The following is a 13,763-nucleotide window of genomic DNA, read 5'->3' as shown; positions in this document are numbered from 1 at the left end:
TTTAAAATGCGGGGAAAATTTGAGGGATGTTTTAGGTGGTGGGTGCCTGGGGATGTAGTGGTGGTAGATATGTTGGTGTTTGTTGAAGGGCCTGTTCCTGTAGATCCAAGTATAACATAACAGGGAAGATACCGGTGACCTACCTACATCTTCAAATGCCTTGAGAGATTCTACAGCCACCCGAGAGTCCGCTGGAGTTTAACGTTTCCCTCGGGATCGCCTTCCCAAGATGTTGTGGAACTATGGCCACGGAACCCACCTGGAAGATCTGGAGGCTCGGTGGACCTCCGGGGAGCTGCTGGAGATGTGGGATGTGAGGAGCAAGGGCGGGAGGGTGAACCGGGGTAATGCCTCCAGTGCCTTCAAGGTCAACTGCAGGAAGCGCCCTCGGAACACAAAGATGGCTGGGTGAGGAGACATACATCGGTTTGTGAGCTGCGCCAGTTGAAGGTGACAGAGGGAGGCCCTGCAGGATCCTGAGGCTTACCTGGATCAGGAACCACTCCAGTAAATTGGGCGGACTGGACTTTGGAAATGGCGCCTGCATGAGTAAGTGTGCAAAAAGGATTTCCCTGTGCAGTTGCACATGTGACAAATAACATGTGACCAAGAACCAAGAAAATAAGGCTCCTTTGCACTATATTTCATCAGTAGGAACATCCGTCTGTTACTGCCATTCCCTCAGATTTCACTGGAAAGTTAGTCTACATTTCAATGTTTGAAACAAACCTCACGTTTCCTACACACTGGGTCTCAGCCAACATCCTACATTCCAATTGCTCACCGTGACTAGTTCAATGGGAACACGGATACTTACCTCCCCATCATCGAAGGGATCTACAGGAGGCGCTGCATCAAAAAGGCAGACAGCTTCATCAAAGACCCACACCACCCTGGCCTGGCCAGGCTCACATCTCACTGCTACCATCGGGAAGAAGGTACAGGAGCATGAAAACCATGACATCCAGGTTCAAGAACAGCTTCTTCCCAGCAACCATCAAGCTCTTGAACACTGCACAGGACTAATCTCAGCAACTGTGTTTTGGAGATACAACGTGGAAACAGCCAACCAGCGACCCCCATACACTAGCACTATCCTACACACTAGGAACAATTTACAATCTTTAACAATGCCAATTAACCTACAAATATGTATGTATTTGTAATGTGGGAGGAAACTGGAGCACCCGGGGAAAACCCACACAGTCAAAGGGAGAATGTATAAACCCAGGTCTCTGGTGCTGTACAGCAGCAAATCTTCTGATGAACCACCGTTCTGCCCGATTTTCTATGGACTGTCTTTGGTTGCACTACAGACGTTGGTTTTGCACTATTATGGTTACCCACTATTACTGTTAATTTATTGTTTTTATTATTCTATATTTATCTGTGTGTTATTGCATTTACAGGCCTGTTAAGTTTCAACAAGTAAGACTTTCATTGTTCCATTGTCAATACATATGACAAATAAACACTTTTGACCTTTGAATGTGAGGCTGGAAATTTTAGAACAGAGCCTTTGCTTGGCACAGTCAATTTAATTCAGCAATCACAAGTTATTTGGGTACAAATAAGTTGGGATATAGGGGGAAGAAAAAGGACACAGAGTTATGGAGTAACTCAGCGGGTCAGACAGCATCTCTAGAGAAGTTACAGTGCCCTCCATAATGTTTTGGACAAAGACCCATCATTTATTTATTTGCCTCTGAACTCCACAATTTGAGATTTGTAATAGAAAACAATCACATGTGGTTAAAGTGCACATTGTCACATAAAGGCCATTTTTAAACATTTTGGTTTCACCATGTAGAAATTACAGCGGTGTTTATACACAGTCCCCCCACTTCAGGGCAGCATAATGTTTGGGACACAGCAATGTCATGTAAATGAAAGTAGTCATGTTTAGTATTTTGTTGCATATCCTTTGCACGCAATGACTGCTTGAAGTCTGCGATTCATGGACATCATCAGTTGCTGGGTGTCTTCTCTGATGATGCTCTGCCGGGCCTGTATTGCAGCCATCTTTAGCATATGCTTGTTTTGAGGGCTTGTCCTAGCGATGTTACAAAGCCTACCTTCAGCGGCACTGCAGATCTGCCACTGGCTGTGTGCGCGACTTTGGAGCCTTTGGGGGGAGGGAGGGATTAAAATGCAGGTTTGTATCGCTTGTTGGAGAGGGATTTCCTCGGACTGCTAGTCGATGAAGAAAAATCGATCGGACTTACGTTCCCAGTTTAAAAAAAAAAAATTTAATTAAAAAAAATCGCTGGACAATTTAATCATTGGATTAAAGTAAAAAGCGACTTCTAACGCCCTCAATGCCTACAACGTGACGGATCGTAATATCAGGACAAAACAAAAGGTAAGTCGTTTATTTCACATATAATCTTGCTTCTTGCGGTGGCTTTAATCTAATTTTACGATGCGAAAATGTTATGTCGGCCCCAAACGATTCGCCCGTGACTTTCCTGCCGATATGGGGTTAAAATTCACGGCAACGGCAACGTTCCAATCGATCGCATTCCAGAAACACCCATTTGCAAGATGCATAAAATTCTTTTTTTTTTCGACAACCATGTCATAAGAGCATCTAAATAGTCTATATTTTGTGTTATTTTCTATCCATGGTCAATATTTTTATACTAAATATCCACAACAGTTTTAGCCACATGTATTGTGCAAAAAATAATAATTTTGATTATATTGAGAGTGAATCTTTCTAGATTAATTTATGGGAATTCCTTCCATCTGGCATATGTTCATGACAGTGAGATTTAAAAATCATGTTATGGTGTGAATTCTTGTGTGAATGGAATTAGTTTGTTATTTGGATACTTAGGCTATTAAAAAAAATTATCCTTTTCTTAAGAAATGGATAGATGTTTAGATCTAGTAATTGAATTTAGATGATTAGATTAATTTAATTTGATGAAACTGATGAATATGAATTTTTTGTTGAGTATTTACTATTTGTTTTAGCATTTAACTTTATAATTTCTACCTTTTTTCTAAAACTGCAAATAATAACTTGTTTCTGTTAATGCTGTTCGTTGTTTTTTTCCTTTACATTTTAAACAGATGTCTCCGAAGAAGAAATGCAAAATTGTCAATCCAAATGCCCAGCAAAAGAGACTTTTGACAAAAGAGACAGCATTTGCAGAGATTATCCGAATTCTGTCTACTCCAAATGTGATGATCTACAGGACATTCTTAATGGGAAAGTAGTGGGCAGAAAGGCATGTCATGCGTGGTTTGAAGAGCAAAAACTTGTAGTTTACAATGTCAAAATTGAATAATTGAGGAAAAACAAGGTGTACAGAGTTGATTATTTGTTACAATCTGAGGAGTATGATGATACTACTGATTATGATATGCCAATGTACCAGCTAGCAACTGATCTTCTCCATAAAGACTTGGTATATTGCTAGAAATTGTAATTTATTTACCTATCTGTTACAGACTTACAGCATATAATACAATAGCATTAAAGTTCTGATCTTGAGAATATCACATTTTTGAATTTTCAAGGCAGTCTGGGTGTTTATTACTATTTCCATCACAACGGTCAATTTTGTAATTAGCTACAATTAGGTAACTAACTAATTATATGCTTTAATTTCAGGTCATCCAAGTAAGATGTTTTATGCTTGTTTCAGAATGCTTCAATCTATAATAACTGAACATTTTATTCAGTTCTCTTAATTTTTAAGAAGGTTATGGGCTTTTGACTGTCCTTGATCACAGCTTTTGTGTTAAGTCAATGGAAAAGCAAGAGGGAACAAGATGCTAATTTCCAAGTATGAAAATGGCCATAATTTTTTTTAATACTGAAGATATAAAAGTGAATTAGGTGTCAAATTAAACTTCTGTTTATGTTTTATCTGATGGGATAAATTGCAGACTTGATTTTTTAAATCTCAACATTTTGTAACATTGCTACTACTCCCCTTCAGCATATAAAAGGGATGCTCAATTGGGTTCAAATCGGGTGATTGATTTGGCCACTCAAGAATTTACAAATTTTTAGCTTTGAAAAACTACTTTCTTGCTTTGGGATCATTGTCTTGCCGTAGAATGAACTGCCGGCCAATGAGTTTTGAGGCATTTGTTTGAACTTGAGCAGATAGGATGTGTCTATACACTTCAGAATTCATTATGCTACTACCATCAGCAGTTGTATCATCAATGAAGATAAGTGAGTCAGTACCTTCAGCAGCCATACATGCCCAGGCTATAACACCCCCACCACTGTGCTTCACAGATGAGGTGGTATGCTTTGGATCTTGGGCAGTTCCTTCCCTCCTCCATACTTTGCTCTTGCCATCACTCTGATACAAGTTAATCTTCGTCTCATCTGTCCACAAGACCTTTTTCTAAAACTGTGGTTCCTCTTTTAAGTACTTCTTGGCAAATTGTAACCCGGACATCCTATTTTTGCGGCTAACCAGTGGTTTGCATCTTGCAGTGTAGCCTCTGTATTTCTGTTCATGAAGTCTTCTGCGGACAGTGGTCATTGACAAATCCACACCTGACTCCTGAAGAGTGTTTCTGATCCTTCGGACAGGTGTTTATGATTTTTTCTTTATTTTAGAGAGAATTCTTCTGTCACCAGCTGTGGAGGTCTTCCTTAGCCTGTCAGTCCCTTTACGATTAGTAAGCTCACCAGTGCTCTCTAATGATGTTCCAAAGAGTTAATTTTGGTAAGCCTAAGGTTTTGCTGATGTCTCTAACAGTTGTATTCTTGTTTCTCAGTCTCATAATGGCTTCTTTGACTTTCATTGGCACAACTTTGGTCCTCATGTTGATAAACAGCAATAAAAGTTTCCAAAGGTAATGGAAAGACTGGTTCTGATAGCTCTCTTATACATGCACTAAGGGGGCAATTAAACACACCTAAGCAATTACAAACACCTGTGAAGCCATGTGTCCCAAACATTATGGTGCCCTGCAATGGGAGGACTATATAAACACTGCTGTAATTTCTACATGGCGAAAACAAACTTCCAACAACGCTGCTTGAGGAGTTCCTGAAGACTAGCTACAGAGACCAAAATCACAAACGAGGAGATCCACCGTGAAATCAGGCAATTTATCAGTCAATTTAAGCAAGAAGGCTGTTAGCGAGCGACAGTGAGTGAGCGGCCTTGTGAGTGAAGTGTGAGTCTTTGGCTCAAGAGTCTTCGGAGAGGAGACCACGCAATACGCTTGAGAGGTAGAAACAAAAGAAGGAGATGTCAGGCAAGCTGATTCAGTGCGATGCTTGTAGTATGTGGGAGGTCAAGGACACCGCTGGTGCCTCTGGCTGCTACAAATGCGACAAGTGCATCCAGGTAGAAACATAGAAACATAGAAATTAGGTGCAGGAGTAGGCCATTCGGCCCTTCGAGCCTGCACCGCCATTCAATATGATCATGGCTGATCATCCAACTCAGTATCCCGTACCCGCCTTCTCTCCATACCCTCTGATCCCCTTAGCCACAAGGGCCACATCTAACTCCCTCTTAAATATAGCCAATGAACTGGCCTCGACTACCCTCTGTGGCAGAGAGTTCCAGAGATTCACCACTCTCTGTGTGAAAAAAGTTCTTCTCATCTCGGTTTTAAAGGATTTCCCCCTTCTGGAAGTCCAGATACACCACATCCACTGGTTCTCCCCTATCCACGCTACTAGTTACATCCTCGAAAAATTCTATAAGATTCGTCAGACATGATTTACCTTTTGTAAATCCATGCTGACTTTGTCCAATGATTTCACCACTTTCCAAATGTGCTGCTATACCATCTTTAATAACTGACTCTAGCAGTTTCCCCACTACCGATGTTAGACTAACTGGTCTGTAATTCCCCGTTTTCTCTCTCCCTCCCTTCTTAAAAAGTGGGGTTACGTTTGCTACCCGCCAATCCTCAGGAACTACTCCAGAATCTAAAGAGTTTTGAAAGATTATTACTAATGCATCCACTATTTCTGGAGCTACTTCCTTAAGTACTCTGGGATGCAGCCTATCTGGCCCTGGGGATTTATCGGTCTTTAATCCATTCAATTTACCCAACACCACTTCCCGGCTAACCTGGATTTCACTCAATTCCTCCAACTCCCCTGCTATTTCCGGCAGATTATTTATGTCTCCTTAGTGAAGACGGAACCAAAGTAGTTATTCAATTGGTCCGCCATATCCTTGTTCCCCATGATCAACTCACCTGTTTCTGACTGCAAGGGACCTACATTTGTTTTAACTAATCTCTTTCTTTTCACATATCTAGGTAGAGCTCCTGAAGGGCCGTGTTGGGGAACTTGAGAAGCAAGTGGATGACCTCCGGTTCGTCCGAGAAACTGAGTCGTTCCTCGACAAGTCCTACAGTACGATTGTTACACCTAAGGTACTGGAAGAGAGAAGGTGGGAGACAGTGAGAATGGGAGGGAAGCATGGAATGTCAACGTCCCCGGGTGTTGTACCTCTTGTGAATAGGTTCACCCACTTAGAAGCTGTCGGGACAGAAGAGGTGTTTACACTGGGCGGCGGACTGGCTTGTGATGCGAATAGGGCTGTTGAGCCAAAACCAAAAAGGCCTAAGGCAGGCAACGCCATTGTAGTGGAAGACTCCATTGTGAGAGGTACGGACAGGGGTTTCTGCGGCAACAGACGGGATGCGAGGATGGTGTGCTGCCTTCCTGGTGCCAGGATCCAGGATGTCACGGACAGAGTGCAGAAAATCCTCAAGGGCGAAGGTGAACATCCGGAAGTGGTAGTGCATGTCGGCACAAACGATGTCGGAAAGAAGGGGATGAATATTCTGCAGCGTGACTTTAGAGAGCTCGGAAAAATGCTAAAAAGCAGGACCTCCAGGGTTGTTATCTCCGGTTTGCTTCCAGTTCCTCATGCTGGCGAGAGCAGGAACAGGGAGATACGGGACCTGAACGTGTGGCTGAGGAACTGGTGCACGGGGCAGGGATTTAGATTCTTAGATCACTGGGATCTGTTTTGGGATAAGGGGGAACTGTACAAAAGGGACGGATTGCATTTTAACAGGTGTGGGACCAGCATTCTGGCAGGCAGGTTTGCCACTGCTACACGGGTGGTTTTAAACTGAATAAGGGGGGTGGGGTGTCGAATGGGATAGTGGAGGATGGAGTTAAAGGGAAAGGGTTTCTTAAATGTGTGAGCGTAGAGACAGAGGGGTGTAAAATGAGGGTAGAAGCAATAGTAGCAAGGTGAAAAGTAAAAGTGGCAGGCAGACAAAACCAGGGCAAAAATCAGAAAGGGCCACTTTTCAACATAATTGTATAAGGGGTAAGAGTGTTGTAAAAACAAGCCTGAAGGCTTTGTGTCTCAATGCAAGGAGCATTCGTAATAAGGTGGATGAGTTGAATGTGCAGATAGCTATTAATGACTATGATATAGTTGGGATCACGGAGACATGGCTCCAGGGTGACCAAGGCTGGGAGCTGAACATCCAGGGATATTCAATATTCAGGAGGGATAGAGAGAAAGGAAAAGGAGGTGGGGTAACGTTGCTGATTAGAGAGGAGATTAACGCAATGGAAAGGAAGGACATTAGTTTGGCAGGATGTGGAATCGGTATGGGTAGAGCTGCGAAACACTAAGGGGCAGAAAACGCTGGTGGGTGTTGTGTACAGGCCACCTAACAGTAGTAGTGAAGTTGGAGATGGTATCAAACAGGAAATTAGAAATGCGTGCGACAAAGGCAAAACAGTTATAATGGGTGACTTCAATCTACATATAGATTGGGTGAATCAAATTGGCAGGGGTGCTGAGGAAGAGGATTTCTTGGAATGTATGCGGGATAGTTATCTAAATCAACATGTAGAGGAACCAACGAGAGAGCAGGCTATTTTAGACTGGGTATTGGGTAATGAGGAAGGGTTAGTTAGCAGTCTTGTTGTACGTGCCCCCTTGGGCAAGAGTGACCATAATATGGTTGAGTTCTTCATTAGGATGGAGAGTGACATTGTTAATTCAGAAACAATGGTTCTGAACTTAAAGAAAGGTAACTTTGAGGGTATGAGACGTGAATTGGCCAAGATTGACTGGCAATTAATTCTAAAAGGGTTGACGGTGGATATGCAATGGAAGACATTTAAAGACTGCATGGATGAACTACAAAACTTGTTCATCCCAGTTTGGCAAAAGAATAAATCAGGGAAGGTAGTGCATCCGTGGATAACAAGGGAAATCAGGGATAGCATCAAAGCGAAGGATGATGCGTACAAATTAGCCAGAAAAAGCAGCATACCGGAGGACTGGGAGAAATTCAGAGACCAGCAAAGGAGGACAAAGGGCTTAATTAGGAAAGGAAAAATAGATTATGAAAGAAAACTGGCAGGGAACATAAAAACTGACTGCAAAAGTTTTTATAGATATGTGAAAAGAAAGAGATTAGTTAAAACAAATGTAGGTCCCTTGCAGTCAGAAACAGGTGAGTTGATCATGGGGAACAAGGATATGGCGGACCAATTGAATAACTACTTTGTTATTCCCCTCCGCCACCATAGATGAGGCTCACACCAGGGTCTCATCCATACCCCGTAACACTGCTCTCTCTCCCCATCCCCGCACTCGCAACAAGGGCAGAGTCCCTCTGGTCCTCACCTTTCACCCCACCAGCCGGCAAATACAACACATAATCCTCCGCCATTTCCGCCACCTCCAACGTGACCCCACCACTCGCCACATCTTCCCATCTCCCCCCATGTCTGCCTTCCGCAAAGACCGCTCCCTCCGCAACTCCCTCGTCAATTCTTCCCTTCCCTCCCGCACCGCCCCCTCCCCGGGCACTTTCCGTTGCAACCGCAAGAAATGCAACACCTGTCCCTTCACCTCCCCCCTCGACTCCATTCAAGGACCCAAGCAGTCATTCCAGGTGCGACAAAGGTTCACCTGTATCTCCTCCAACCTCATCTACTGCATCCGCTGCTCTAGATGTCAGCTGATTTACATCGGGGAGACTAAGCGTAGGTTGGGCGATCGTTTCGCCGAACACCTCCGCTCAGTCCGCAAAACCTACCTGAACTCCCGGTGGCTCAGCACTTCAACTCCCCCTCCCATTCCCAATCCGACCTCTCTGTCCTGGGTCTCCTCCATTGCCAGAGTGAGCAACAGCGGAAATTGGAGGAACAGCATCTCATATTCCGTCTGGGGACCTTGCGTCCGGATGGCATTAACATTGAATTCTCCCAATTTTGCTACCCTTGCTGTCCCCTCCCCCTCAGCCATGATTATATTGAATGGTGGTGCAGGCTCGAAGGGCCGAATGGCCTACTCCTGCACCTAATTTCTATGTTTCTATGTTAACCCTCTAGCTGTCTACTCCCACCCTCCCATCCGCCCGCCCTCGGGCTCCTCCTCCTCCTCCTCCCCTTTTACTTCCTTCTTCCCCCCCCCACCCCCCATCAGTCTGAAGAAGGGTTTCGGCCCGAAACGTCGCCTATTTCCTTCGCTCCATAGATGCTGCTGCACCCGCTGAGTTTCCCCAGCAATTTTGTGTACCGTCGATATTCCAGCATCTGCAGTTCCTTTTTGAATAACTACTTTGGTTCCGTCTTCACTAAGGAAGACATAAATAATCTGCTGGAAATAGCAGGGGACCGCGGGTCAAAGGAGTTGGAGGAATTGAGTGAAATCCAGGTTAGCCGGGAAGTGGTGTTGGGTAAATTGAATGGATTAAAGGCCGATAAATCCCCAGGGCCAGATAGGCTGCATCCCAGAGTACTTAAGGAAGTAGCTCCAGAAATAGTGGATGCATTAGTAATAATCTTTCAAAACTCTTTAGATTCTGGAGTAGTTCCTGAGGATTGGCGGGTAGCAAACGTAACCCCACTTTTTAAGAAGGGAGGGAGAGAGAAAACGGGGAATTACAGACCAGTTAGTCTAACATCGGTAGTGGGGAAACTGCTAGAGTCAGTTATTAAAGATGGGATAGCAGCACACTTGGAAAGTGGTGAAATCATTGGACAATTTCAGCATGGATTTACAAAAGGTAAATCATGTCTGACGAATCTTAAAGAATTTTTCGAGGATGTAACTAGTAGCGTGGATAGGGGAGAACCAGTGGATGTGGTGTATCTGGACTTCCAGAAGGCTTTCGACAAGGTCCCACATAAGAGATTAGTATACAAACTTAAAGCACACGGCATTGGGGGTTCAGTATTGATGTGGATAGAGAACTGGCTGGCAAACAGGAAGCAAAGAGTAGGAGTAAACGGGTCCTTTTCACAATGGCAGGCAGTGACTAGTGGGGTACCGCAAGGATCAGTGCTGGGACCCCAGCTATTTACAATATATATTAATGATCTGGATGAGGGAATTGAAGGCAATATCTCCAAGTTTGCGGATGACACTAAGCTGGGGGGCAGTGTTAGCTGTGAGGAGGATGCTAGGAGACTGCAAGGTGACTTGGATAGGCTGGGTGAGTGGGCAAATGTTTGGCAGATGCAGTATAATGTGGATAAATGTGAGGTTATCCATTTTGGTGGCAAAAACAGGAAAGCAGACTATTATCTAAATGGTGGCCGACTAGGAAAAGGGAAGATGCAGCGAGACCTGGGTGTCATCGTACACCAGTCATTGAAAGTAGGCATGCAGGTGCAGCAGGCAGTGAAGAAAGCGAATGGTATGTTAGCTTTCATAGCAAAAGGATTTGAGTATAGGAGCAGGGAGGTTCTACTGCAGTTGTACAGGGTCTTGGTGAGACCACACCTGGAGTATTGCGTACAGTTTTGGTCTCCAAATCTGAGGAAGGACATTATTGCCATAGAGGGAGTACAGAGAAGGTTCACCAGACTGATTCCTGGGATGTCAGGACTGTCTTATGAAGAAAGACTGGATAGACTTGGTTTATACTCTAGAATTTAGGAGATTGAGAGGGGATCTTATAGAAACTTATAAAATTCTTAAGGGGTTGGACAGGCTAGATGCAGGAAGATTGCTCCTGATGTTGGGGAAGTCCAGGACAAGGGGTCACAGCTTAAGGATAAGGGGGAAATCCTTTAAAACCGAGATGAGAACTTTTTTCACACAGAGAGTGGTGAATCTCTGGAACTCTCTGCCACAGAGGGTAGTCGAGGCCAGTTCATTGGCTATATTTAAGAGGGAGTTAGATGTGGCCCTTGTGGCTAAGGGGATCAGGGGGTATGGAGAGAAGGCAGGTACGGGATACTGAGTTGGATGATCAGCCATGATCATATTGAATGGCGGTGCAGGCTCGAAGGGCCGAATGGCCTACTCCTGCACCTAATTTCTATGTTTCTATGAAACTGCAACAAAGCCTCTCAGCTAGGACAGAGGTACGCAGGATGAAATTTGCAGGACATGTACTCAGAATGGCACCAGAACGCGCACGTAAGATAGCAACCTGACGGAAGAAAGAAAAAGGGCCAACCAAAACTCACATGGAGGCGAACATTCCAGAAGGATTTGGAAGCCCGGGACGCAAACCTAACGAGGGTGGAAGATGTTGCACATAACGAACAGAATGGCGAAAGCTTGCTGCCCAACACACTCAACAGTGTGGGAGGAACTAAGTCTAAGTAAGAAACCAAAATGTATAAAAATACCCTTTAATAAAATCCGACAATGTGCACTTTAACCACAAGTGTGTTTTTTTCTATTACAAATCTCAAATTGTGGAGTACAGAGGCAAATAAATAAATGATGGGTCTTTGTCCCAAACATTATGGAGGGTACTGTATGTAGTTGGTGACGTTTCGGGTCGGGACTCTTCTTTCAGATGGAAGATTCTCTAGACATCAGGCTATTAAACACCACAACCTCCAAATAACCTCTGAACTACATAGACTTGGGGGCATTGGTTTTGTCTTTTGGCACTATTATTGTTTGTTTGTTTTACGTGTATGTGTGTGTTAGTGTGTGTGTGAACTTTTTCCCCTTTAATATATTGTTTAGAGAGTACTATGTTTACATACTCTGTTGTGCTGCTGCAAGTAAGAATTTCATTGTTCCGTGACAGGACATATGACAATGAAACACTCTTGACTCGACTCTTGAGATTAGTGCTGGAAAACAACAAGGCTTTGTGTATGCCACACCAGTGGTTGATTGAACGGTCAGCCAGAACCATCTCAATCGGTGCCTGAATCGGTCAGTGTGACCACAAAACAACTGAATTGCAACCATTCCGTGCTACAGTGAGTGGCCAGAGTCCAATTTGTTAATTAGTGCTTCAGAATAAACCTGAACATTGACGTAGAAGTCCGGAAAACAACACAGGAAATGTCAGGCTGTATGAAAAGCATTAGAGGGAGATTTATTTGTAATAAATTCACCCATGAGCTTAGTTACTGGAACAGGATGTAATCTGATATATAGCACAAACAGTACATACAGGATTGGTAATGAACAATGAACAAATGTCTATGGTTGCCCTTGATATAGTTGGGAGAGATTGTCACATCAGTAGGAGCTTTAGTTGCCCAGTTTGTCACCAACTTACTATGCATCTGCATCACAAGATAAATGAACCAAAAACAGATTGCTATTCATTATTACAGCATCTCACATTAATTCATCAGTTGTCAGAGAGTGGGGATTTGGAGTGTCCAGTCACACACATTAGCTTCTTTAAACCACCAGCGAGCTGCTTTTGAATCCGGATTTGTAGGATTAGTGTATAAAATGAATCATCTGTTTGTTGCAGAGGCCTTTTTCAGTGAATCATCGACATTTAAGATGCATGTCCATTCTGCCCATTCTGTCCATGCTGTCTGAAAAAGACCCATCCAGCCGCATCCCATTTCCCAGCTGCTGAACTGTTGATTTTTTCCTGCACCATTTCACCAAACATTCCCTCAACCTTCTAACAATGAATGCCTCAACTTCCTCAGACGATCGAGGAGATTCGGTATGTGGATGAACACTTTATCAAACTTTTCCAGGAGTATATTGAGTGTTTTGCAGCCTGGTTCGGCAACTCAAACAAACATAGTGGTGGAAACTGCCCGGCCCATCATAGGTACTGATCTCTCCACCATCGAAGGGATCTCCAGGAGGCGCTGCCTCTAAAGGGAAGCCAATATCATCAAAGACCCACACCACCCTAGCACCCGACCCACCCCGCTTGCCATCAGGAAGAAGGTACAGGAGCCTGAGAACTGTGACCTCCAGCTTCAAGAACAGCTTCCCAGCAACCATCAGGCACTTGAACACTGCACAATACTAACCTCAGCAACTATGATCTTCAAGATTGTGTCTTTATTTACACTACGGACTTCGGTTTTGCACTATTATGACCAGCTAGTACTATGGTTATTGCTTTATTTTATTTTTGATTACTGCATATCTATTTATCTATGTGGTATTGCATTTGTTGGGCGTGTTAAGCTGCAGCAAGTAATAATTTCACTATTTCATTGCCGGTACAAATGACCATTAAACACTCACTGACAAGAAGAATTCCCTTTCACTGTTGATAATTTTACAGACCTCAAAGCTCTATTCCTTCATTGGCATAGATTGCTAAAATGTGGAATGAATTTTTACTTTAAATTTAGTGGGTTTGCGTTGGGGAGGACGTAGTTAAATTTAAATACAATTCATGCCCACATTTGGAGTGGAGAAGACTACTCGCAGAAAGTAAGTCCCTCGATTTAAAGAAGGGTCCCAAGCCAAAACATCGTCTGTCTATTTCCCTTCTCAGATACTACATGACCCACTGGGTTCCTTTGTGTTACCAGCATCTGCAGTCTCTTGTGTCTCCAGATTTGGCCCGGCTTGCAGCTTGGTTTCTCA

This window comes from Amblyraja radiata, chromosome 11 (assembly GCF_010909765.2).
Source record: "Amblyraja radiata isolate CabotCenter1 chromosome 11, sAmbRad1.1.pri, whole genome shotgun sequence".
Taxonomy (NCBI): Eukaryota; Metazoa; Chordata; class Chondrichthyes; order Rajiformes; family Rajidae; genus Amblyraja; species Amblyraja radiata.
Note: the sequence above shows the minus strand (reverse complement) of the source record.